The sequence below is a fragment of the Anomaloglossus baeobatrachus genome, chromosome 4, assembly GCF_048569485.1.
Source record: "Anomaloglossus baeobatrachus isolate aAnoBae1 chromosome 4, aAnoBae1.hap1, whole genome shotgun sequence".
NCBI lineage: Eukaryota > Metazoa > Chordata > Amphibia > Anura > Aromobatidae > Anomaloglossus > Anomaloglossus baeobatrachus.
Genome location: NC_134356.1, coordinates 275,833,915 through 275,858,837, shown reverse-complemented (window position 1 = coordinate 275,858,837; position 24,923 = coordinate 275,833,915).

The window sequence follows — 24,923 nt, the reverse complement described above, 5'->3', positions numbered from 1 at the left end:
ACCCATAAAACATCAGATTGTTGAACTAAAGTAAATCATAGTTTCTATTTCAATGGATAGCAAACACACAAAACCATCAGATATTTGATGTAAGTAAATCAAAAGGTTTCTGTTACAATGGTATATTGTCTGTCTGTATATTCAAGACAAACACACAGAAATCCTTAAGTATATACAAGATTTTGTAACCATGTACACTTTGTCTGTCTGATTAATCAATATGTTATAGTATAACATAATGTATAAACTCAAAAACAGCCATTTTTATATTTACAATACATTCCACCCTTGGCTATTTTGAGCCAAACATTATTTATACCAGGTACCATACCCTAACGGCATAGTTTTAGTGGATGATACAATAACACAAAAGCAATGCAGGCACAATAGCAAAAATTACTCCTAATTAGAGTTGAGCGCGGTTCGCGGTTCGAGGTTCTCCAGTTCTAGGCTCGAGTGATTTTGGGGCCTGTTCTAAATCGAACTAGAACTCGAGCTTTTTGCAAAACCTCGATAGTTCTAGAAACATTCGAGAACGGTTCTAGCAGCAAAAAACAGCTAATTCCCAGCTGGCTTTCCGCTGTAATAGTGTAAGTCACTCTGTGACTCACACTAATATGACATTTCAGTGTATAGTGTGCGTGAACAGCGCCTTCAGATCACTGCTGTTTGTATAATGGCGATCGCCATTTTTTTTTTTTTTTCCTTGTCTTCCTTCCCTAAGCGCGCGCGTCTTGTGGGGCGGGCCAGCATGGCAGCCAATCCCAGACACACACACAGCTAAGTGGACTTTTAGCCAGAGAAGCAACGGCATGTGTGATAGGATGTCCATGTCACATGTCCCTGCATTATAAAACCGGACATTTTCCTCCAGGACGCCATTATCTCTTCTGCGTCCTTGGTGTCAGACATCACTTGGGCAGCTCCGTCCTGAGTCCTATCGCTGATACAGCTGTATGCGCTCCATACACAGCGCTGGACAGCATAGGGATAGCACTTTCCATCAGTCCTTTTAAGGGCTCGTACCGGCAGGGTCAGAGCCATAGGTGACAGGTCCTGAAAACAGCGACAGCGTCTGTGTGGCAAAGGTCAGGGATTTCCTCCCTGCATTTCCCCATTAGGAGGGAATAGAAAGGCAGCCTTCCTTTCTTCTACCCAGAGCCCCACAATCCTGGCACTGTACCCTCCTGTCCTCTGCACACTCCAACTCATTATAACTAAGCCATTATACTAGCAAACACTCAGTGTACCTAGTGGCATCCTAAACGTGGCTATTGGACTTTGCTATAGTCCCACTAGTGCAAAGACATTTGCAGCACCTCTGCCTGCATTGCACACTCCAACTCATTATAACTAAGCCATTATACTAGCAAACACTCAGTGTACCTAGTGGCATCCTAAACGTGGCTATTGGACTGTTGTCTAGTCACACTAGTGCAAAGACATTTGCAGCACCTCTGCCTGCATTGCACACTCCAACTCATTATAACTAAGCCATTATACTAGCAAACACTCAGTGTACCTAGTGGCATCCTAAACGTGGCTATTGGACTGTTGTCTAGTCACACTAGTGCAAAGACATTTGCAGCACCTCTACCTGCATTGCACACTCCAACTCATTATAACTAAGCCATTATACTAGCAAACACTCAGTGTACCTAGTGGCATCCTAAACGTGGCTATTGGACTTTGCTATAGTCCCACTAGTGGAAAGACATTTGCAGCACCTCTGCCTGCATTGCACACTCCAACTCATTATAACTAAGCCATTATACTAGCAAACACTCAGTGTACCTAGTGGCATCCTAAACGTGGCTATTGGACTGTTGTCTAGTCACACTAGTGCAAAGACATTTGCAGCACCTCTGCCTGCATTGCACACTCCAACTCATTATAACTAAGCCATTATACTAGCAAACACTCAGTGTACCTAGTGGCATCCTAAACGTGGCTATTGGACTGTTGTCTAGTCACACTAGTGCAAAGACATTTGCAGCACCTCTGCCTGCATTGCACACTCCAACTCATTATAACTAAGCCATTATACTAGCAAACACTCAGTGTACCTAGTGGCATCCTAAACGTGGCTATTGGACTGTTGTCTAGTCACACTAGTGCAAAGACATTTGCAGCACCTCTGCCTGCATTGCACACTCCAACTCATTATAACTAAGCCATTATACTAGCAAACACTCAGTGTACCTAGTGGCATCCTAAACGTGGCTATTGGACTGTTGTCTAGTCACACTAGTGCAAAAACATTTGCAGCACCTCTACCTGCATTGCACACTCCAACTCATTATAACTAATCCATTATACTAGCAAACACTCAGTGTACCTAGTGGCATCCTAAACGTGGCTATTGGACTTTGCTATAGTCCCACTAGTGCAAAGACATTTGCAGCACCTCTGCCTGCATTGCACACTCCAACTCATTATAACTAAGCCATTATACTAGCAAACACTCAGTGTACCTAGTGGCATCCTAAACGTGGCTATTGGACTGTTGTCTAGTCACACTAGTGCAAAGACATTTGCAGCACCTCTACCTGCATTGCACACTCCAACTCATTATAACTAAGCCATTATACTAGCAAACACTCAGTGTACCTAGTGGCATCCTAAACGTGGCTATTGGACTTTGCTATAGTCCCACTAGTGCAAAGACATTTGCAGCACCTCTGCCTGCATTGCACACTCCAACTCATTATAACTAAGCCATTATACTAGCAAACACTCAGTGTACCTAGTGGCATCCTAAACGTGGCTATTGGACTGTTGTCTAGTAACACTAGTGCAAAGACATTTGCAGCACCTCTGCCTGCATTGCACACTCCAACTCATTATAACTAAGCCATTATACTAGCAAACACTCAGTGTACCTAGTGGCATCCTAAACGTGGCTATTGGACTTTGCTTAAGTCCCACTAGTGCAAAGACATTTGCAGCACCTCTGCCTGCATTGCACACTCCAACTCATTATAACTAAGCCATTATACTAGCAAACACTCAGTGTACCTAGTGGCATCCTAAACGTGGCTATTGGACTGTTGTCTAGTCACACTAGTGCAAAGACATTTGCAGCACCTCTACCTGCATTGCACACTCCAACTCATTATAACTAAGCCATTATACTAGCAAACACTCAGTGTACCTAGTGGCATCCTAAACGTGGCTATTGGACTGTTGTCTAGTCACACTAGTGCAAAGACATTTGCAGCACCTCTACCTGCATTGCACACTCCAACTCATTATAACTAAGCCATTATACTAGCAAACACTCAGTGTACCTAGTGGCATCCTAAACGTGGCTATTGGACTTTGCTATAGTCCCACTAGTGCAAAGACATTTGCAGCACCTCTGCCTGCATTGCACACTCCAACTCATTATAACTAAGCCATTATACTAGCAAACACTCAGTGTACCTAGTGGCATCCTAAACGTGGCTATTGGACTGTTGTCTAGTAACACTAGTGCAAAGACATTTCCAGCGCCTCTGCCTGCATTGCACACTCCAACTCATTATAACTAAGCCATTATACTAGCAAACACTCAGTGTACCTAGTGGCATCCTAAACGTGGCTATTGGACTTTGCTTAAGTCCCACTAGTGCAAAGACATTTGCAGCACCTCTGCCTGCATTGCACACTCCAAATCATTATAACTAAGCCATTATACTAGCAAACACTCAGTGTACCTAGTGGCATCCTAAACGTGGCTATTGGACTGTTGTCTAGTCACACTAGTGCAAAGACATTTGCAGCACCTCTACCTGCATTGCACACTCCAACTCATTATAACTAAGCCATTATACTAGCAAACACTCAGTGTACCTAGTGGCATCCTAAACGTGGCTATTGGACTTTGCTATAGTCCCACTAGTGCAAAGACATTTGCAGCACCTCTGCCTGCATTGCACACTCCAACTCATTATAACTAAGCCATTATACTAGCAAACACTCAGTGTACCTAGTGGCATCCTAAACGTGGCTATTGGACTGTTGTCTAGTCACACTAGTGCAAAGACATTTGCAGCACCTCTACCTGCATTGCACACTCCAACTCATTATAACTAAGCCATTATACTAGCAAACACTCAGTGTACCTAGTGGCATCCTAAACGGGGCTATTGGACTTTGCTATAGTCCCACTAGTGCAAAGACATTTGCAGCACCTCTGCCTGCATTGCACACTCCAACTCATTATAACTAAGCCATTATACTAGCAAACACTCAGTGTACCTAGTGGCATCCTAAACGTGGCTATTGGACTGTTGTCTAGTCACACTAGTGCAAAGACATTTGCAGCACCTCTGCCTGCATTGCACACTCCAACTCATTATAACTAAGCCATTATACTAGCAAACACTCAGTGTACCTAGTGGCATCCTAAACGTGGCTATTGGACTGTTGTCTAGTCACACTAGTGCAAAGACATTTGCAGCACCTCTACCTGCATTGCACACTCCAACTCATTATAACTAAGCCATTATACTAGCAAACACTCAGTGTACCTAGTGGCATCCTAAACGTGGCTATTGGACTTTGCTATAGTCCCACTAGTGCAAAGACATTTGCAGCACCTCTGCCTGCATTGCACACTCCAACTCACTATAACTAAGCCATTATACTAGCAAACACTCAGTGTACCTAGTGGCATCCTAAACGTGGCTATTGGACTGTTGTCTAGTAACACTAGTGCAAAGACATTTGCAGCACCTCTACCTGCATTGCACACTCCAACTCATTATAACTAAGCCATTATACTAGCAAACACTCAGTGTACCTAGTGGCATCCTAAACGTGGCTATTGGACTTTGCTATAGTCCCACTAGTGCAAAGACATTTGCAGCACCTCTGCCTGCATTGCACACTCCAACTCATTATAACTAAGCCATTATACTAACAAACACTCAGTGTACCTAGTGGCATCCTAAAAGTGGCTATTGGACTGTTGTCTAGTCACACTAGTGCAAAGACATTTGCAGCACCTCTACCTGCATTGCACACTCCAACTCATTATAACTAAGCCATTATACTAGCAAACACTCAGTGTACCTAGTGGCATCCTAAACGTGGCTATTGGACTGTTGTCTAGTCACACTAGTGCAAAGACATTTGCAGCACCTCTACCTGCATTGCACACTCCAACTCATTATAACTAAGCCATTATACTAGCAAACACTCAGTGTACCTAGTGGCATCCTAAACGTGGCTATTGGACTTTGCTATAGTCCCACTAGTGCAAAGACATTTGCAGCACCTCTGCCTGCATTGCACACTCCAACTCATTATAACTAAGCCATTATACTAGCATAGCAAACACTCAGTGTACCTAGTGGCATCCTAAACGTGGCTATTGGACTGTTGTCTAGTCACACTAGTGCAAAGACATTTGCAGCACCTCTGCCTGCATTGCACACTCCAACTCATTATAACTAAGCCATTATACTAGCAAACACTCAGTGTACCTAGTGGCATCCTAAACGTGGCTATTGGACTTTGCTATAGTCCCACTAGTGCAAAGACATTTGCAGCACCTCTGCCTGCATTGCACACGCCAACTCATTATAACTAAGCCATTATACTAGCAAACACTCAGTGTACCTAGTGACATCCTAAACGTGGCTATTGGACTGTTGTCTAGTCACACTAGTGCAAAGACATTTGCAGCACCTCTGCCTGCATTGCACACTCCAACTCATTATAACTAAGCCATTATACTAGCAAACACTCAGTGTACCTAGCTGCATCCTAAACGTGGCTATTGAACTGTTGTCTAGTCACACTAGTGCAAAGACATTTGCAGCACCTCTACCTGCATTGCACACTCCAACTCATTATAACTAAGCCATTATACTAGCAAACACTCAGTGTACCTAGTGGCATCCTAAACGTGGCTATTGGACTTTGCTATAGTCCCACTAGTGCAAAGACATTTGCAGCACCTCTGCCTGCATTGCACACTCCAACTCATTATAACTAAGCCATTATACTAGCAAACACTCAGTGTACCTAGTGGCATCCTAAACGTGGCTATTGGACTGTTGTCTAGTCACACTAGTGCAAAGTCATTTGCAGCACCTCTACCTGCATTGCACACCCCAACTCATTATAGCTAAGCCATTATACTAGCAAACACTCAGTGTACCTAGTGGCATCCTAAACGTGGCTATTGGACTGTTGTCTAGTCACACTAGTGCAAAGACATTTGCAGCACCTCTACCTGCATTGCACACTCCAACTCATTATAACTAAGCCATTATACTAGCAAACACTCAGTGTACCTAGTGGCATCCTAAACGTGGCTATTGGACTTTGCTATAGTCCCACTAGTGCAAAGACATTTGCAGCACCTCTGCCTGCATTGCACACTCCAACTCATTATAACTAAGCCATTATACTAGCAAACACTCAGTGTACCTAGTGGCATCCTAAACGTGGCTATTGGACTGTTGTCTAGTCACACTAGTGCAAAGACATTTGCAGCACCTCTGCCTGCATTGCACACTCCAACTCATTATAACTAAGCCATTATACTAGCAAACACTCAGTGTACCTAGTGGCATCCTAAACGTGGCTATTGGACTGTTGTCTAGTCACACTAGTGCAAAGACATTTGCAGCATCGCTACCTGCATTGCACACTCCAACTCATTATAACTAAGCCATTATACTAGCAAACACTCAGTGTACCTAGTGGCATCCTAAACGTGGCTATTGGACTTTGCTATAGTCCCACTAGTGCAAAGACATTTGCAGCACCTCTGCCTGCATTGCACACTCCAAGTCATTATAACTAAGCCATTATACTAGCAAACACTCAGTGTACCTAGTGACATCCTAAACGTGGCTATTGGACTGTTGTCTAGTCACACTAGGGCAAAGACATTTGCAGCACCTCTGCCTGCATTGCACACTCCAACTCATTATAACTAAGCCATTATACTAGCAAACACTCAGTGTACCTAGTGGCATCCTAAACGTGGCTATTGGACTGTTGTCTAGTCACACTAGTGCAAAGAAATTTGCAGCACCTCTACCTGCATTGCACACTCCAACTCATTATAACTAAGCCATTATACTAGCAAACACTCAGTGTACCTAGTGGCATCCTAAACGTGGCTATTGGACTTTGCTATAGTCCCACTAGTGCAAAGACATTTGCAGCACCTCTGCCTGCATTGCACACTCCAACTCATTATAACTAAGCCATTATACTAGCAAACACTCAGAGTACCTAGTGGCATCCTAAACGTGGCTATTGGACTGTTGTCTAGTCACACTAGTGCAAAGACATTTGCAGCACCTCTACCTGCATTGCACACTCCAACTCATTATAACTAAGCCATTATACTAGCAAACACTCAGTGTACCTAGTGGCATCCTAAACGTGGCTATTGGACTGTTGTCTAGTCACACTAGTGCAAAGACATTTGCAACACCTCTACCTGCATTGCACACTCCAACTCATTATAACTAAGCCATTATTCTAGCAAACACTCAGTGTACCTAGTGGCATCCTAAACGTGGCTATTGGACTTTGCTATAGTCCCACTAGTGCAAAGACATTTGCAGCACCTCTGCCTGCATTGCACACTCCAACTCATTATAACTAAGCCATTATACTAGCAAACACTCAGTGTACCTAGTGGCATCCTAAACGTGGCTATTGGACTGTTGTCTAGTCACACTAGTGCAAAGACATTTGCAGCACCTCTGCCTGCATTGCACACTCCAACTCATTATAACTAAGCCATTATACTAGCAAACACTCAGTGTACCTAGTGGCATCCTAAACGTGGCTATTGGACTTTGCTATAGTCCCACTAGTGCAAAGACATTTGCAGCACCTCTGCCTGCATTGCACACTCCAACTCATTATAACTAAGCCATTATACTAGCAAACACTCAGTGTACCTAGTGGCATCCTAAACGTGGCTATTGGACTGTTGTCTAGTCACACTAGTGCAAAGACATTTGCAGCACCTCTACCTGCATTGCACACTCCAACTGATTATAACTAAGCCATTATACTAGCAAACACTCAGTGTACCTAGTGGCATCCTAAACGTGGCTATTGGACTGTTGTCTAGTCACACTAGTGCAAAGACATTTGCAGCACCTCTACCTGCATTGCACACTCCAACTCATTATAACTAAGCCATTATACTAGCAAACACTCAGTGTACCTAGTGGCATCCTAAACGTGGCTATTGGACTTTGCTATAGTCCCACTAGTGCAAAGACATTTGCAGCACCTCTGCCTGCATTGCACACTCCAACTCATTATAACTAAGCCATTATACTAGCAAACACTCAGTGTACCTAGTGACATCCTAAACGTGGCTATTGGGCTGTTGTCTAGTCACACTAGTGCAAAGACATTTGCAGCACCTCTGCCTGCATTGCACACTCCAACTCATTATAACTAAGCCATTATACTAGCAAACACTCAGTGTACCTAGTGGCATCCTAAACGTGGCTATTGGACTTTGCTATAGTCCCACTAGTGCAAAGACATTTGCAGCACCTCTGCCTGCATTGCACACTCCAACTCATTATAACTAAGCCATTATACTAGCAAACACTCAGTGTACCTAGTGGCATCCTAAACGTGGCTATTGGACTGTTGTCTAGTCACACTAGTGCAAAGACATTTGCAGCACCTCTACCTGCATTGCACACTCCAACTGATTATAACTAAGCCATTATACTAGCAAACACTCAGTGTACCTAGTGGCATCCTAAACGTGGCTATTGGACTGTTGTCTAGTCACACTAGTGCAAAGACATTTGCAGCACCTCTACCTGCATTGCACACTCCAACTCATTATAACTAAGCCATTATACTAGCAAACACTCAGTGTACCTAGTGGCATCCTAAACGTGGCTATTGGACTTTGCTATAGTCCCACTAGTGCAAAGACATTTGCAGCACCTCTGCCTGCATTGCACACTCCAACTCATTATAACTAAGCCATTATACTAGCAAACACTCAGTGTACCTAGTGGCATCCTAAACGTGGCTATTGGACTGTTGTCTAGTCACACTAGTGCAAAGACATTTGCAGCACCTCTGCCTGCATTGCACACTCCAACTCATTATAACTAAGCCATTATACTAGCAAACACTCAGTGTACCTAGTGGCATCCTAAACGTGGCTATTGGACTGTTGTCTAGTCACACTAGTGCAAAGACATTTGCAGCACCTCTACCTGCATTGCACACTCCAACTGATTATAACTAAGCCATTATACTAGCAAACACTCAGTGTACCTAGTGGCATCCTAAACGTTGCTATTGGACTGTTGTCTAGTCACACTAGTGCAAAGACATTTGCAGCACCTCTACCTGCATTGCACACTCCAACTCATTATAACTAAGCCATTATACTAGCAAACACTCAGTGTACCTAGTGGCATCCTAAACGTGGCTATTGGACTGTTGTCTAGTCACACTAGTGCAAAGACATTTGCAGCACCTCTGCCTGCATTGCACACTCCAACTCATTATAACTAAGCCATTATACTAGCAAACACTCAGTGTACCTAGTGGCATCCTAAACGTGGCTATTGGACTGTTGTCTAGTCACACTAGTGCAAAGACATTTGCAGCACCTCTACCTGCATTGCACACTCCAACTCATTATAACTAAGCCATTATACTAGCAAACACTCAGTGTACCTAGTGGCATCCCAAACGTGGCTATTGGACTGTTGTCTAGTCACACTAGTGCAAAGACATTTGCAGCACCTCTGCCTGCATTGCACACTCCAACTCATTATAACTAAGCCATTATACTAGCAAACACTCAGTGTACCTAGTGGCATCCTAAACGTGGCTATTGAACTGTTGTCTAGTCACACTAGTGCAAAGACATTTGCAGCAACTCTGCCTGCATTGCTCACTCCAACTCATTATAACTAAGCCATTATACTAGCAAACACTCAGTGTACCTAGTGGCATCCTAAACGTGGCTATTGGACTGTTGTCTAGTCACACTAGTGCAAAGACATTTGCAGCACCTCTACCTGCATTGCACTCTCCAACTCATTATAACTAAGCCATTATACTAGCAAACACTCAGTGTACCTAGTGGCATCCTAAACGTGGCTATTGGACTTTGCTATAGTCCCACTAGTGCAAAGACATTTGCAGCACCTCTGCCTGCATTGCACACTCCAACTCATTATAACTAAGCCATTATACTAGCAAACACTCAGTGTACCTAGTGGCATCCTAAACGTGGCTATTGGACTGTTGTCTAGTCACACTAGTGCAAAGACATTTGCAGCACCTCTGCCTGCATTGCACACTCCAACTCATTATAACTAAGCCATTATACTAGCAAACACTCAGTGTACCTAGTGGCATCCTAAACTTGGCTATTGGACTGTTGTCTAGTCACACTAGTGCAAAGACATTTGCAGCACCTCTACCTGCATTGCACACTCCAACTCATTATAACTAAGCCATTATACTAGCAAACACTCAGTGTACCTAGTGGCATCCTAAACGTGGCTATTGGACTGTTGTCTAGTCACACTAGTGCAAAAACATTTGCAGCACCTCTGCCTGCATTGCACACTCCAACTCATTATAACTAAGCCATTATACTAGCAAACACTCAGTGTACCTAGTGGCATCCTAAACATGGCTATTGGACTTTGCTATAGTCCCACTAGTGCAAAGATATTTGCAGCACCTCTGCCTGCATTGCACACTCCAACTCATTATAACTAAGCCATTATACTAGCAAACACTCAGTGTACCTAGTGGCATCCTAAACGTGGCTATTGGACTGTTGTCTAGTCACACTAGTGCAAAGACATTTGCAGCACCTATACCTGCATTGCACACTCCAACTCATTATAACTAAGCCATTGTACTAGCAAACACTCAGTGTACCTAGTGGCATCCTAAACGTGGCTATTGGACTTTGCTATAGTCCCACAAGTGCAAAGACATTTGCAGCACCTCTGCCTGCATTGCACACTCCAACTCATTATAACTAAGCCATTATACTAGCAAACACTCAGTGTACCTAGTGGCATCCTAAACGTGGCTATTGGACTGTTGTCTAGTCACACTAGTGCAAAGACATTTGCAGCACATCTACCTGCATTGCACACTCCAACTCATTATAACTAAGCCATTATACTAGCAAACACTCAGTGTACCTAGTGGCATCCTAAACGTGGCTATTGGACTGTTGTCTAGTCACACTAGTGCAAAGACATTTGCAGCACCTCTGCCTGCATTGCACACTCCAACTCATTATAACTAAGCCATTATACTAGCAAACACTCAGTGTACCTAGTGGCATCCTAAACGTGACTATTGGACTGTTGTCTAGTCACACTAGTGCAAAGACATTTGCAGCACCTCTACCTTCATTGCACACTCCAACTCATTATAACTAAGCCATTATACTAGCAAACACTCAGTGTACCTAGTGGCATCCTAAACGTGGCTTTTGGACTGTTGTCTAGTTGTCACACTAGTGCAAAGACATTTGCAGCACCTCTGCCTGCATTGCACACTCCAACTCATTATAACTAAGCCATTATACTAGCAATTTTTGCTGCAAGTTTTAGGGCCGTAGTTGCATTGTCAGGGATATTTATTCTTTATTATTCTGCTGTTAATAAAGCTAGACCACCACTGCAATCTACACCACCTCTCAATTTTTACTACCACATTTTCAGTGCACAATCTTGTCACAATCAACATGAGTGGCAAAATGACAGATGCTGGTGGAAAGGGGAAGAGGCGTGGTGGAAAAGGCAAAAAAGGTTTTGTCCGTGGGGAAGGTGGCAAAGCTCCATTATCATCTGCTGAAGATAGAGCATCTACCAGCAAAAGTAAGATGTCTACTACTTACCGTGGACAATCCGATGTGCTCCCTTTTTTACGGACACGAACAACAGGAACAAAGGTAGATGATGGCCATAAAAGGAAAATGCTTGAATGGATCTCAAGTGGTCCAACAAGTGCCCTCTCAGCCTCTTCAAGTACCGCATCCAAAAAACACCAGTCCTCTGAGTTGTCATCCCAATCAAACTTGCTTTCTCCCAGCTCTGAAGTCTCCATCAGCCCTGCACAGTATGGTGGAACTGAGATGGCTGAGTCTGCAGAGCTGTTCAGTCACACTATAACCTGGGAATCAGAGGTCTGCTCCCATGCTACAGTGAGTACAGAACAGGAAATGGTCTGCAGTGATGCCCAGAACCTTTGTGACTCTGATTCAGGCCGTGAGGACCAAGTTTCTGAGCGTAATGTTGACCCTTTGTCACCAACTGTAACACCTGTGGTTATAGACAATGAGGAACATACTGATGAAGATGAGACGCAGATACCCGATTGGGATGACAACTTAAATATTCGGTCAGGGCAAGAAGAGGCTCAGTCTGAGGGGGAGGGGAGTGCAAACACAATAATTGATGATGAAGTTCTAGATCCCACCTACTGTCAACCCACAGTCAGGCACTCGAGGAGGTCAACAGAGGTGGTGGAGGAGGATGCAACTGATGACGACGTTACCTTGCGCCTTCCTGGACAGAGTCGGAGTACTGGTAGCACGTCTACAACTGCATCCTCAGCCACCACTCTGCCTCTGAGCATTATTCGGGGTGGATCAACAGGTCGCATGGCCTCTAAGCCTTGCCTAGCCTGGTCCTTTTTTGACATAGAAAAAGATCGCCCAAATTATGTGATCTGTAAAATTTGTCATGGTTCTCTTAGTAGAGGTCAAAACCTCAGCAGTTTGACAACTTCTTCCATGAATCGTCACATGAATAAATATCATATGGCCCGGTGGGAAGCTCACCGTGCTGCAATGCGGCCTAGCGGAGCGAACTATCCACCGCCTGCCCCTTCCAGTGCATCCGCGTGCTCATCATCTTCTAGGACTGTGGGGACAGCTGTCACACCTGTTTTTCCACCCACAACTTCCACCACTGTAACCGCAACAGGCAGTTTGCTTGGTAGGTTGTCAGTTGGTTTGGAAGGGGAAACAAGTGAGTGTGTACAGCTCTCTCAGACATCGATAGCACCAACGTTGGATGAAGGCAACATCATGTCTCCGCCAGCACTTTCCTCACAAACCTGCATTTTTCCAGGGGCACCCTATTCAACACCGTCTACACACAGCAGCCAGATCTCTGTCCCTCAGATGTGGTCAAATAAAAGGCCACTTCCTGCGACCCATGACAAAGCGAAGAGGTTGACTCTATCCCTCTGTAAGCTGTTAGCTACCGAAATGCTGCCTTTCCGCCTAGTGGACACACAGGATTTTAGAGACCTTATGTCTGTTGCTGTGCCCCAGTACCAGATGCCTAGTCGCCACTACTTCTCTAAGAAAGGTGTGCCCGCGCTACACCAGCATGTCGCACACAACATCACTGCTTCCTTGAGAAACTCTGTGTGTGAACAGGTGCATTTCACCACCGATACTTGGACCAGTAAGCATGGACAGGGACGTTACATGTCGCTGACTCGGCACTGGGTAACTATGGTGATAGATGGTAAAGGGTCTGCTGCACAAGTCTTGCCGTCCCCACGACTTGTGTGTCAATCCTCTGTCTGTCCAAGTTCCGCCACTGCTTCTGCATCCTCCACCTCATCTGGGTCCTCCACCTCCGCCCCAAGCCTGCCTGGTCAGGCCACCAGCTTTCTCACAGCGCAAAAGGAATCACGCACCCATCATTACTATGCTGGCAGCAGAGCGCAACGGCATCAGGCGGTCTTTAGTTTGACATGTCTTGGGAATAAGAGTCACACAGCTGAGGAGTTGTGGTCAGCTCTGCGGTCCGAGTTTAATAAATGGTTGTCTCCACTCAACCTGCAGCCTGGTAAGGCCGTGTGCGACAATGCTGCAAACCTGGGTGCGGCCCTTCGCCTGGGCAAGGTGACACACGTACCTTGTATGGCTCACGTGTTGAACCTTGTCGTCCAGCAATTTTTAACACACTATCCCGGCCTAGATGGCCTTCTGAACAGGGCACGAAAACTGTCTGCTCACTTCCGCCGTTCAAGCGCCGCAGCTGAGCGACTTGCATCGCTCCAGAAGTCTTTCGGCCTGCCGGTTCATCGCCTGAAATGCGATGTGGCGACACGCTGGAATTCAACTCTCCACATGTTACAGCGACTGTGGCAGCACCGCCGAGCCCTGGTGCAATACGTCATGACGTATAGCCTGAGCCAACGAGATGCAGAGGTGGGTCAGATCACCCTGATGGAGTGGTCTCAGATCAAGGACCTATGCACCCTTCTGCAGAGTTTCGACATGGCGACGAATATGTTTAGCGCTGACAATGCCATTATCAGCATGACGATTCCAGTCATTTACATGCTGGAGCACACGCTAAACACTATTCGGAGTCAGGGGGTGGGACAACAGGAAGGGGATGAACTACAGGAGGATTCATATGCGCAAGACACAACAACATCACCAAGGTCCAGACGTTCATCATCACCAAGGCGGCAGGCATGGGACCATGGGGGACAGGGATCAACAAGGGCGCATGGTAGCAGGCGAGATGTTGAGGAAGGTGCAGGAGAACATGAAGAAATGGAGGACGAACTGTCCATGGACAAGGAAGACTCAGCGGATGAGGGAGACCTTGGTCAAATTTCAGTTAAAAGAGGTTGGGGGGAGATGTCAGAGGAAGAAAGAACGGTTAGCACCTCTATGCCACAAACACAGCGTGGACTTGGTCCGCATGGCTGCGCAAGACACATGAGTGCCTTCTTGTTGCACTACCTCCAACATGACCCTCGTATTGTCAAAATTAGAAGTGATGATGACTACTGGCTTGCCACACTATTAGATCCGCGGTACAAGTCCAAATTTTGTGACATAATTCCAGCCATAGAAAGGGACGCACGTATGCAGGAGTATCAGCAGAAGCTGTTACTCGATCTTAGCTCGGCTTTTCCACCAAACAACTGTGCAGGTGCAGGGAGTGATTCTCCCAATTGTAACTTGCCAAACATGGGACGGTCTCGTCATCTTCAACAGTCTACCCGTACCAGTAGGACCGTATCTGGTGCTGGTAACAGCAATTTTATGGAATCTTTTCATAATTTTTTTAGACCCTCTTTTGCAAGGCCACCAGAGACAACAAGTCTGACACATAGTCAACGGCTGGAGAGGATGATACAGGAGTATCTCCAAATGAACATCGATGCCATGACTTTGCAAATGGAGCCTTGCTCCTTTTGGGCTTCAAATGTAGAAAAATGGCCAGAGCTATCCAGTTACGCCTTGGAGATTTTGTCGTGTCCAGCTGCCAGCGTTGTCTCTGAACGTGTCTTCAGTGCTGCTGGGTGTGTGCTGACAGATAAGCGCACGCGTCTGTCCAGTGACAATGTGGACAGACTGACGTTCATCAAAATGAACAAGTCATGGATCCAGAAGGAATTTACTACCCCTGTGTCATCCTGGGGAGAGTAAATGCTTGTGGATTTGGAATGTGCTTGATGCAAATCTAGCTGTGAAGTGTACAACTAGGGCACAAGTGCTGCCACTGAATGGGTGGGTGTGTGTGGGGCCCAATTTTTGGAAAAAAGGGGGACTCCACTTGGAGTAACCCTTGCTTGCTGTGTTTTTAAAAGAAGCCAAGATGAACAGAGCTGGGATCAGGAAAGACTTTGCTACCTACCCCGGTGTCATCCTGGGGACGGATAAGAATGGCGTATTTTTGAATGTGCTTGATGCAAATCTAGCTGTGAATTGTACAACTGGGGCACAACTGCTGCCACTGAAGGGGTGGGTGTGTGTGGGGCCGAATTTTTGGAAAAAAGGGAGACTCCGCTTGGAGTAACCCTTGCTTGCTGTGTTTTTAAAAGAAGCCAAGATGAACAGAGCTGGGATCAGGAAAGACTTTGCTACCTACCCCGGTGTCATCCTGGGGACGTATAAGAATGGCGTATTTTTGAATGTGCTTGATGCACATCTAGCTGTGAAGTGTACAACTGGGGCACAACTGCTGCCACTGAAGGGGTGGGTGTGTGTGGGGCCCAATTTTTGGAAAAAAGGGAGACTCCGCTTGGAGTAACCCTTGCTTGCTGTGTTTTTAAAAGAAGCCAAGATGAACAGAGCTGGGATCAGGAAAGACTTTGCTACCTACCCCGGTGTCATCCTGGGGAAGGATAAGAATGGCGTATTTTTGAATGTGCTTGATGCAAATCTAGCTGTGAAGTGTACAACTGGGGCACAACTGCTGCCACTGAAGGGGTGGGTGTGTGTGGGGCCCAATTTTTGGAAAAAAGGGAGACTCCGCTTGGAGTAACCCTTGCTTGCTGTGTTTTTAAAAGAAGCCAAGATGAACAGAGCTGGGATCAGGAAAGACTTTGCTACCTACCCCGGTGTCATCCTGGGGACGGATAAGAATGGCGTATTTTTGAATGTGCTTGATGCAAATCTAGCTGTGAAGTGTACAACTGGGGCACAACTGCTGCCACTGAAGGGGTGGGTGTGTGTGGGGCCCAATTTTTGGAAAAAAAGGGAGACTCCGCTTGGAGTAACCCTTGCTTGCTGTGTTTTTAAAAGAAGCCAAGATGAACAGAGCTGGGATCAGGAAAGACTTTGCTACCTACCCCGGTGTCATCCTGGGGACGGATAAGAATGGCGTATTTTTGAATGTGCTTGATGCACATCTAGCTGTGAAGTGTACAACTGGGGCACAACTGCTGCCACTGAAGGGGTGGGTGTGTGTGGGGCCCAATTTTTGGAAAAAAGGGAGACTCCGCTTGGAGTAACCCTTGCTTGCTGTGTGTTTAAAAGAAGCCAAGATGAACAGAGCTGGGATCATGAAGACTTTGCTACCTACCCCGGTGTCATCCTGGGGACGGATAAGAATGGCGTATTTTTGAATGTGCTTGATGCAAATCTAGCTGTGAAGTGTACAACTGGGGCACAACTGCTGCCACTGAAGGGGTGGGTGTGTGTGGGGCCCAATTTTTGGAAAAAAGGGAGACTCCGCTTGGAGTAACCCTTGCTTGTTGTGTTTTTAAAAGAAGGCAAGATGAACAGAGCTGGGATCAGGAAAGACTTTGCTACCTACGCCGGTGTCATCCTGGGGACGGATAAGAATGGCGTATTTTTGAATGTGCTTGATGCAAATCTAGCTGTGAATTGTACAACTGGGGCACAACTGCTGCCACTGAAGGGGTGGGTGTGTGTGGGGCCCAATTTTTGGAAAAAATGGAGACTCCGCTTGGAGTAACCCTTGCTTGCTGTGTTTTTAAAAGAAGCCAAGATGAACAGAGCTGGGATCAGGAAAGACTTTGCTACCTACCCTGGTGTCATCCTGGGGACGGCTAATTATGGCGTATTTTTTAATGTGCTTGATGCAAATCTAGCTGTGAATTGTACAGCTGGGGCACAACTGCTGCCACTGAAGGGGTGGGTGTGTGTGGGGCCCAATTTTTGGAAAAAAGGGAGACTACGCTTGGAGTAACCCTTGCTTGCTGTGTTTTTAAAAGAAGCCAAGATGAACAGAGCTGGGATCAGGAAAGACTTTGCTACCTACCCCGGTGTCATCCTGGGGACGGATAAGAATGGCGTATTTTTGAATGTGCTTGATGCAAATCTAGCTGTGAATTGTACAAGTGGGGCACAACTGCTGCCACTGAAGGGGTGGGTGTGTGTGGGGCCCAATTTTTGGAAAAAAGGGAGACTCCGCTTGGAGTAACCCTTGCTTGCTGTGTTTTTAAAAGAAGCCAAGATGAACAGAGCTGGGATCAGGAAAGACTTTGCTACCTACCCCGGTGTCATCCTGGGGACGGATAAGAATGGCGTATTTTTGAATGTGCTTGATGCAAATCTAGCTGTGAATTGTACAACTGGGGCACAACTTCTGCCACTGAAGGGGTGGGTGTGTGTGGGGCCCAATTTTTGGAAAAAAAGGGAGACTACGCTTGGAGTCACCTTGCGGTGTTTTACATGATTTTAGAAGGGCGTGCCATGCCTATATCTGTGTGTCCTCCTCTTTTTCCTTGTCCAGCTGTTTTGTTTTCGCATGAGTATATGTCCTTGTCACTTTCCCATGTGTTTGTGTTGTGTTGTGAGTTGTTTGTCACCTTTTGGACACCTTTGAGGGTGTTTTCTAGGTGTTTTTATGTGTTTGTGATTGCCTGCCATTGTTTCCTATGCAGTTCGAGTTCGGTTCGTCGAACGTTCGACGAGCCGAACTCGAACGGGACCTCCGTTCGGCGAACCGACCTCGAGCCGAACCGGGGCCGGTTCGCTCATCTCTACTCCTAATATATAGGGTATATATATACAAAAATCAGGTAACTAAAAAAATACCCATTCCCACCATCTACCATCATCTTGTGTAATGTAATTAATCTAGTATAAATGTATCTCTACTTGTGGTATTTATAAATTTAGCCACCAAACAAGAGAATCGGCCTACTGCTTTAGCAGCATATGCCGCTACAGTGAGTGTTCCTACAATTATTATAGATAATCCTTGTATCTATGATTTCGTTAACAATTTTACATCTTGTGTATATGATGAAACGGTCATTATATTGTTAATCTCATATTATTTCCTGCCCTCATGCGTTTGCATTTTTTATTTGTATGAGAGCCACAAATAATAGCAATCTCTTTATAGCCTGTCTGATTCTGTATTTTTTTAATTGTTGACATCTGCCTATTTTGCTTTGACAAGTCCTCTGATAGATCAGCTCATGTAACACTTTGAGTCCTTAGGGCAATCATCTCTTCTGTTAGAGAATGTTCCCCAGTGCAGTTCATATAGGCACAATACAGATTGGAGGTGAAGTTTTGGGTCACATCTTCTTCTTCTAGGTCTTATTCTGTTTGGTTTTCAATAAGGCCACATTTTCCATGGTTGGTCTCTCTGTTTTCAGTCTGAAGGTTGCTTGGCTTCTGACGGAAGTAGATCCATGCCCATGGTGGCGCCAATGATGCAACATTTCCAGATTTTGATCTAAAGGGACAAAAATACACATATTACTCATCTGTCAATTGGGATGAATTCCCACTTTTCTTGTTTCATAACTGTCAGCACATTGTCTGCTCCTTGAGCAATGACTTCAGCAGGGTCTGGAGGACCTTTGTCACTCAATTGTTTCACCCACATTTTTGCACAATCATTGATAGGATGTGAAGATCCAAATCATTTATCTTCTCTGCAGAACTGAAGGAGCCCTCCCTCTGACTATCTACATTTTAGAAATAGACAGTACCATCAACTGCGCTATTCTATCTCACTTCTGTATTAACATGTCACTGTCTCCACTATTCATTAGAATTACTTTAATTAATAATCCTGATCTATCCCTTCTCTCATTACCTGAGTTCAGTTTAAGGCCAAATCTGACCTTTGGACTATGAGACCATCATACTGAGATGGCATTTACAAGCCTATTGTGGTCCTGATTGAACATACACATAAAACAAACAACAACCATTAGGTAAATACAATACCCATTCATCACAATGGGATGATTACTTATTTCATTGTTTTAGCCTGATTGCTCTAATAACATGTAAAACTCTGGTCTCCAGTCTAAAAAGAAAGCACAAACATGATTAGAATACAAGCTCAAATAATACACAAAACACAATTTTATCCAGTCCATTATCCATATGCTAAAAGATTCAGATCTAACTTGACAGCCTAAAAAGTTCACTATTTACCCAACCATATTGGTATATTGTGCTGTATTAATTATCAGCATTGGTATGTAAATATATGACCAACCAAACAATAGCAAAAATAATTGCCCTTCCAATAGACTGAACACATGGATCCTGCTGGTTTCCAGTCTCTCTGTGAACATTTGAATGGCTCTGTATTGTTTATGAGCAGGAATGGCTTTTGTAATACTTATCTCTTTACATATCTCTGTACATTCTGTATTGGTGGCAATCTCCTCTGTGGTCTCAATATTACCCTTATCAATTTCCCCCCATCTATCTTCCATTTCAGATGGAGACATCTTGGTGGAAGATGATGACAACCTCTTCTGCTGGGCTTTGATTTCCTGCACCAAACATCTGACTTCAGCATAAAGATCCTCAAACCCCGGTGCTGTAGGCTGTGCTGGTGACGATGAGAAAGTGGGCCCTCTTTCTCCCCATGTCCTGCTGTGCCCTTGCTGTGGAGATTCAGAATCTTTTGCTGCAACCTTTTTATTATGTGAAACCCCTGACTTTTTATTGAGTCTTCTCCTTTGATACAATTTTCTCTTTTGATACAATTTCCACATCTCGTCAGTACCAATCCCGTCTATTTTATCCCAGGGAACACCATCCTTTATCAGGGCCATAAACCTATCTCTCCTGGTAACACGGGATCTACGATTTGTACTACTTTTGACGTTGTTACACTGTTCTTCAAAATTAAGCTGACCTCTCTGTTTGGGACCCCATTCTCCCAGACCCCCTAACTGTCGGATCGCCTCCAATGTATTGGAGATGGGTTTCCCAGTCTGATTTACCATTAATGCCATCATGACATGTTTATAAGCTGGAGGGGCATTTCTAATGATACAATTTCTAATAGAAACACTTACAACAACTTGCATGTAATTGTCATATGTACTTGCTGAAATAGCATTTTTCATAGCCTCCTCCTTCAATCTCCGAGCACAATCTTTCAATGTAAACCATGGTTTTTCATTGGGCGGCCAGTCCGCCTCAGATGGGTATTTATGCTTCAATGCCATAGCCACAACATCCATCATACTACACACCACATCTGGTCGCTGAACCATCAAGGAACAAAATGCTTCCTTAACTACAGGTTCATGGCTGAGTTGAACAAACTTTGGGCCATCCACAGCATCCAGCTGTACTCCATGAGCTCCCGTCTCCCATAATCTGACTGCCCAAGCTATCAAAGGTTCATTTGACTTTTGTGAAAAACGATCAAGAAGCTGACTGCAATCCTCTACCATATTTCTGTTCTGTTTACCTCTAGCTGTTTCTAAAACTTGTCTATGGTATATAGGATGAACTCTTATTGGGTTAAGATGAGGATCAATTTCCTTCTCCCCACTGACATGTTCATCCTCCTGTTCTGGGTCGGTGACGTTTTCAGAATCAGATGAGTTCTGTACATCACCATTCCACTCATCTGAGTTCCCCTCTGACCCCGCTTTGGCTATGGCCAAAGCTACTTCTTTTATATTCTCCTTTCCTCTCTTCTTTCTATATTTATACTGCTCTATACATACAGCAGACTTGTCTGCATCATGCTGATATCCATCACATTTGTCCACTGACAACTTATTCTGACACTGTGCTGTAACCAATGCAGTCTGGACCTCACACAACTGTCTCTCTAATTCCTGAACTTTTGTTACCATACGTATCTTTTCCTCATGCTGTTTTCTATATGCAGACAACAGGATCCATCCACGCCTACCAACAGCACCCAATTCTTTACCTTTTTCCACTTTTACTTTTTGCAAGCATTCAACCACATCTACAGGTTCAGCATTTTTCAAACATTTGTCCCATGGTTCACTCAAACCAACACTATGCGACCACTTGGTTGCTAAAATATCATAGGGACTCTGTTCCCAACCTGGAATCTCAATGCATTCACTCACAACCACTTTTTTATTAAAAAGAGGCATATTTTACGCAATATCACACTTAACAAAAATAACATCAGAGCCTTCTGCATATCCTGTTCACAGCGCCAAATGTTTTGCTAATGTTTTTAACACTAAGGTTCAGATACGGCTTTAAAGAAGGCAATTAAGTAATTTTATTATAAAAGTTAATATGAAATACAAACTTAAAGGAGAAGTATGATATTGCGTACACTTTTGTATAATCAACATACAAAGGTTAAGTACAGTTAAATACTTACATCACCAAGGAGTTTTGGACATCATCTGTCTTGAACTACAGTCAGAGAAGCATGACATAGACAGAGGACTCCTGGACATCACTGACCGGACGTCTCACGGTGCAGCAAACACGAGCTTCTGTCTGTGCTATACTTTATCTGATCTTAAATAGAGGCTTGAACAATATTACAAGCCTTAAAGTTAATGTGTTGTAGTCTTATTGATCCATGCCTTTTGATGCCCAGTCATTGGGCATAGATGAATCAGAGATACACCACACACCAGACAATGGGGTAATAAACCCACAGCATTCAAATCTCCCAAGAATACACATCAGGTATTTGAGCTAGGTAAATGGATATATTGTCTGTCTGTGTATATTGCAAACCCATAAAACATCAGATTGTTGAACTAAAGTAAATCATAGTTTCTATTTCAATGGATAGCAAACACACAAAACCATCAGATATTTGATGTAAGTAAATCATAAGGTTTCTGTTACAATGGTATATTGTCTGTCTGTATATTCAAGACAAACACACAGAAATCCTTAAGTATATACAAGATTTTGTAACCATGTACACTTTGTCTGTCTGATTAATCAATATGTTATAGTATAACATAATGTATAAACTCAAAAATAGCCATTTTTATATTTGCAATACAGCTCCTCCCCTCAGTGCATAATTAAATTATAATTATAAATATATTATAAACATAATTTAAAATTAAAAAAAAAATTCTTTATCGGGTCTAGAAATCGTAACCTTATGCTTCTTAGGTGAGCACTCTATCCACTCAGCTATTGCCTCTAATGTGAAAGATAGGCAGATTTTGTAATCTTGAAGTCTGGATTGCTGAAGTCTCAGCTGACCACGTGATTCACTTGATTGCCACGTGGAGCTCATACAGAGCACTTGTCTTCTGTAGCAGAGATGACCGTGTCGTGTGGATTACGTCGGACCTGGAGGGGTATTGAAGGATTTTAATAAAATGGTGAAACTGTGTTTTTTGTCTTTTATTCCAAATAAAGGATTTTTCGCGGTGTGGGTTAATTTATTTTCACTTTATAAATAGATAATAATTATAATTTAAAATTAAAAATAAAAAATAAATTCTTTACCAGGACCAGACCTCCCAACATTATACTTCTTAGGCAGGCGCTTTATCCACTAGTCTAGTGCCTCTAACAATATCAATAGCCACATTTGATAATCTTGAAATCTGCAGTGCTGACTGAAGTCTCTGCTAACCGCGTGAGTCACTTCATTGCTACGGTGTCACTACATCTTCAGGGAGCAGAGCTGACAGTGTTGTGTGGATTACTTCGGACCTGGAGGGGTATTTTTGGGATTAATAAATGGGTGAACCAGGGTGTTTTTTGTCTTTTATTCCAAATAAAGGATTTTTCGCGGTGTGTGTTTCTTTACTTTAACTTTCAGTTTAATCATGAAAGGTATCTCGGGGAGACGCCTGGCATCTTTAAACTCATTATTACCCCAATTGCCACCGCACCAGGGCAATTCGGGATGAGCTGGGTGGAGTCCCCCGGGACTGTCGCACCTAATGGATGCAGCTATTCTGGGAGGCTGCTGGGTGATATTGCTAGGGTGGCGGGCTCCCCATACCGTGGCGCTCTCTATCCTGACAATACCAGCCTCCAGCTGTGTGGCTTTATCCTGGCTGGTATCAAATATGGGGGAAGCCGCATTTTTTTTTTTTATTTATTTATTTATTTTATTGCACGATATACACCCGCCCGCCGGCAGCTGTGATTGTTTGCAGTGAGACAGCTGTCACTCAGCTTGGGGACGTGTCTGACTGCAACCAATCATAGGCGCCATTGGGCGGGGAAAGCCATTTTCTAAAGAGGAAAAGACGCCGCAGATTTGTGACAGATGTGGAGTGAGACGCACGTGATCGGTGAGTAGGAAAGGGAGAGGGATTGTGCTGGGGATGCAGGGCGCATGCAGACAGCAGCATGTGCACATAGCCTTACTGTGAAAAGCCACATTTATGGTGATCGAACCGTTCTCGAACGTAACTCGAGCTTTCGAGCTTTCGAGCTTTTAGCAAAAAGCTCGAGTTCGATCTCGAGCACCCCCCAAAATCACTCGAACATGAAATTGGCGAACCTCGAACATCGCTCATCTCTCTAGAGAGGAGTCCATATAAATAATTGATATTTTTAATGCTCTTTAAAGATGGAAAATATCAGGACATAATTGCACACATTAAAGGGAACCTGTCAGGTCAAAAAAAAAGTTATAACCTACAAGCAGGAGCCTGTGTGAGCCATTAGCCCCTTCCTACCCATTGCTTTCTTGTAATATTGTGTAATATGAAAGTAATAAAATACGTTTTATTACTTACATATTCCCTATGTAAATATCATAGGTCTCTAGCCCCATGGGCTACATCACATCGTTACATCGTCCTGTGGTTGTTTGCATGCTTTCTATGATATCACGCCACTGTGGGCGTTATACCATGGATTTACAGGAGCAATGTCACCATCAGCTCCTTCAGAATCCCGGGCGTGCGCGCTTACCATTCTCGCTGCCTCCTCATCCTGGTGTTTGCTGGTCGGCTTCAGACACGCGCTGCGCATGACCAGAACCGCGGGAGTCTTCTGAGCATACGCAGTGCGCGTCAGAAGCCGACCAGCAAACACCAGGATGAGACGGCTGCGAGAATGGTAAGCACGCACGCGAGATTTTGAAGGAGCTGATGGTGACGTCGCTCATGTAAATCCATGGTATCACGCCTATAGGGGCGTGATACCATGGAAAGCATGCAAACTCCCACAGGGTGATGCGACGCCCATGGGGCTAGAGACCTATGCTATTTACATAAGGAATATGTAATTAATAAAACGTATTTTATTACTTTCATATTACACAATATTACAAGAAAGCGATGAGTAGGAAGGGGTTAATAGCTCACACAGGCTCCTGCTTGTAGGTTATAACGCTTTTTTGACCTGACAGGTTCCCTTTAAATACACATTACCCTACCAAATAGAGAAAATGGCTCAATTATAGCAATGTGACATAAGATTATATAGTGCAAGC